Source organism: Halyomorpha halys, unplaced genomic scaffold (assembly GCF_000696795.3).
Source record: "Halyomorpha halys isolate HHAL.00 unplaced genomic scaffold, Hhal_1.1 Scaffold2009.1, whole genome shotgun sequence".
Classification (NCBI taxonomy): Eukaryota; Metazoa; Arthropoda; class Insecta; order Hemiptera; family Pentatomidae; genus Halyomorpha; species Halyomorpha halys.
Genome location: NW_027110757.1, coordinates 130,170 through 133,805, shown reverse-complemented (window position 1 = coordinate 133,805; position 3,636 = coordinate 130,170).

Sequence of the window (3,636 nt, the reverse complement as noted above, 5' to 3'; positions counted from 1 at the left end):
TCCATTGTACATTTTCTTTTACATACTTATAGATTCCTATTTTTTATCTTGCTCATTTCCGTGAAGTTAATTAGTTTGAGAAATGGCTTAAACAAATTGAATTTATATTTAAATTGAATAACGACTACAGTTGTAATTTTTGGTTACGTAGACAGCCACTAGAAATACCATTTCATTATAAAATAAAATATAGCAACTCCGAATAGGCCCAATGAAAGACATTTGTTTCGAGAGTTCGAACAAAGATGATTTAGTAACAACTAGGATGAAATCCTCAGGAACAGATAGATGATACGGTTCCAGCACATGGAACAGATATAGGAAAGTGTGATATCAGTCTTCCGAGAAAGGATTCAAAAGAAGAAGAATATACACTACTCGGCTGGTAAGTTCCATTAGATCACACCTTTAGTTGACACTGTTTGACATAGAGATCTCGGCCCATGGACAGTAGTCACAAAGGCCTGAAGTAGGGGGATGAAGGACTATGGGCAATATTTTAGCTCCTGCCAAGGGGGAGGTCCAGCCAGAATTAATCCTCACTCGTTACCGGACACTCCTGTTTGCCCCGTCCTAAGCAAACCGGCTTTATGTCATCCTTAATACATCATGCACAAATATATCAGTCATCGCAAACATTCTCATCTCTAATTTCTTTTTTTTTTTTTCAACTGCCCCAGCACCTCGCCTGAAAAACACCAATATTTTCTACCTTGTCAAGAATCGATTGACACTCGGTAATTAGTCATACAAAACACATAAATTTTTCTAAAATATAAAAAAGGAGAAACCGGAACCGCCCAAGTCAACAGAATCTTAAATTACAACCCCATTTATTCATTTGTTAAACTTTTTTCCATGTTTTAACAACATTTCTTACAAAATTTGAAACGTCGAAGCTTTTATGTTTTTACATGCCAAAATGTACATAGAATTTGGATAAATAAGAAACGTTTGCCTTCTCTTATTAACAAGTTTCTAAATATCGCTCCGAGTCTATTAGGTAACGAAGCGAAAATACCTAGAAACAAAAGACATGATTCTATTATCTCGACCGGCATCAACTTCGTTAAGATACAAGTTAAGATAATTAAAATTATCTATATTTTTTGTTTCTATTTCTCTGTCATAAAATTTCTCTACTTTTTTTGTTTTTCAAGTATAAGAATCTTTATTTTTTTTTTAAATTTACCTCGAAAAAGAAAAATACCTAAACCCAGTTTGAATCAATTAATTCATGAATGCAGAATAAAAGTGATTTAGTTTTAGATTGGAGGAAGATAGTCCGGATGGCGGTCAATAAAGGTATCTAAATAGTAAAAGAAAACTATTTATTGTTAACCAACGTTTCTTTTTACGAACGTTGGTTAAAAATAAATATTTTTTTTTACTATGTTGAGACTTTTATTGACCGCCATCCGGACTATACGGTACTACTTCATACGGTCAACCATCTTCTTCCAATAATTTAGTTTAATTTTTATTGAGGGAATTCTTGCAAGCAAAACCGGATGGCTCATGTTTTTTCTTGATTGACTTATTGTGAAGGGATGGTAATTTCTTTCCAGGTATAAAAGTAAAGAAACTTCAAGAATTGCAATTGTACATGCAGATTTTTTTCTATTCAACAAAGGAAGATTGTCATAGGTGAATTCTAACTGAGTCATGTGTAAATAATTCTTTAATTGAAACTGAGGTACATAAATAACTGAAATTATCCTTTTACGATTTATTTAACCTGTTTCTGATATCAAAAAAGTGCCAAACCAATATTTTTGTATTGTCACATTTTAACATATTGTCTTCCATAATAATTCAGAACCATTCTTTATTTTGCGTTAAACAGTGAAGGTTTGCCTATGAGGATTTGTAAGATATTTCACTATTTGCCCAGAATATCTTTCGTAAATTTTGGTGAAATGATGATATGCAAGTCAGTAATTTTCGACCCTCGTGCACATTAACCACAACATACCCACCCTTCACTGAGTAAAAAAGCAGGCAGCGTCCACTAGCTTGTTGGTCCACATCGACAAGGCAGTGATTTAATTAAATCCCACGGCCACAGCGATATTTCAGGGGCCGGATGTTGCCCCGCCCCCTCACCCCCTCGGACCGAAGAGCCAATGTTTATTAATGACGACAATGCAATTTGATCCCTTCCCATGAATACAGTTATCTCCTGTTTAACTTTATCGATGGTAGCCCATCCTCAGAACTTCATTGCTCTATCGTCGCTACGGTCTGTGTATACAAAGCAATACTTGCATCCATAAGTATAGGAGAGTCTTCACAAGGAGGTTTGTTACCTCCATTTCTGTTGTATCTGGTTATCCACACTTTTTCGATAACACCTCTCAGTATATATAAGTAGTACCAAAAATAATACGTAGGTTACACCACACAGCATCTACACGTTGTACTACACAACACTCAGTATATGCTCCTGTATTCAGGTATATGGACATAGCATGTGAAGATGGGAGAAGGCGAAGAGAGCAACTTGCAACTGGACTCCAACGCCCATCCAATTCTTTATAAATATAATATAACAAAATAATATAACAAATCAACTTGTAAATTGTGGTTTATTATTGTGTATTTATTTACGGTTTATTGTATTTCTTTGAAAAGTAATAAATTTGTAAAATATGGGAAATTCAAAGAGTTTTATCTGCGTAACCCAGAATCCCCATCCCCACCTATAGAAACGAGGTGTCTGATTCTAAAAATTTTCTCTGGGTCTCAGTGCTCCTAGCAATATCACTGCATATTAGTATTGTTGTCCTCAAATGTGTGAAAGGTCTTTAATTCAGTGCATCGAAGGTTATTCATTAGTGGTTTTAGGCTAATAGGCCAAGACACTGTTCCTAACTCATAGACAATAGTGCGACAAACGCCTAGGTACTCCTGATTTGGAAAAAAGAAACGGTTTCCCTGGAAAATATTTGAAAATTAGGTCGCATTCTGAGGCATTTTATAAGTAAATAAAGCCAATGAAATTTTTCAGCTAACACTAAAACATCTGGAAAGGTAGAGAATAAAATCATTTTAACAACGATTCCTTACAAAATATCAACATTTTTCTTGAATAGAGGCACATCTGAATTATTTTAAAAAGCATTTATTTTCTATTTAACGTATTCTATAGATTGCACCGTAGACTAATTTACTTTTTAAGCTTAATATCTCAAAGCAGCAATATTTAGTGCAATATGCTTACCACGGTCCACCTAAAGCCTCTAAGGACCACCGGTTGGGAACTACTGGACTAAGATACAGAATTGTATCATTATGTTTATCATTTTCATCAAATTTAAACTTCATTACGTCAATTTTGAACACTTTATTAAGTTGTAACACATTTTAAAAATCTTATAACTTTGAAGACTATACACTATAGCCTAGTGTACTCCTAAAACCAAAAGATAAAAAAAATCAAACCAAACATGAACATTCCATATTTCAAAATGTTTTGAAGATCATAAATTTCCATTGACTAATTTTCTAGAAAATCAGCATTATTTCTTACTTTCTACCATTGATTTCATATAGCTCATGGTTGACAAACATCTAGATTACTTAAGTTGCATATAAATTTAAATAACGATACAGTTGATTACTTATGAAATCAAA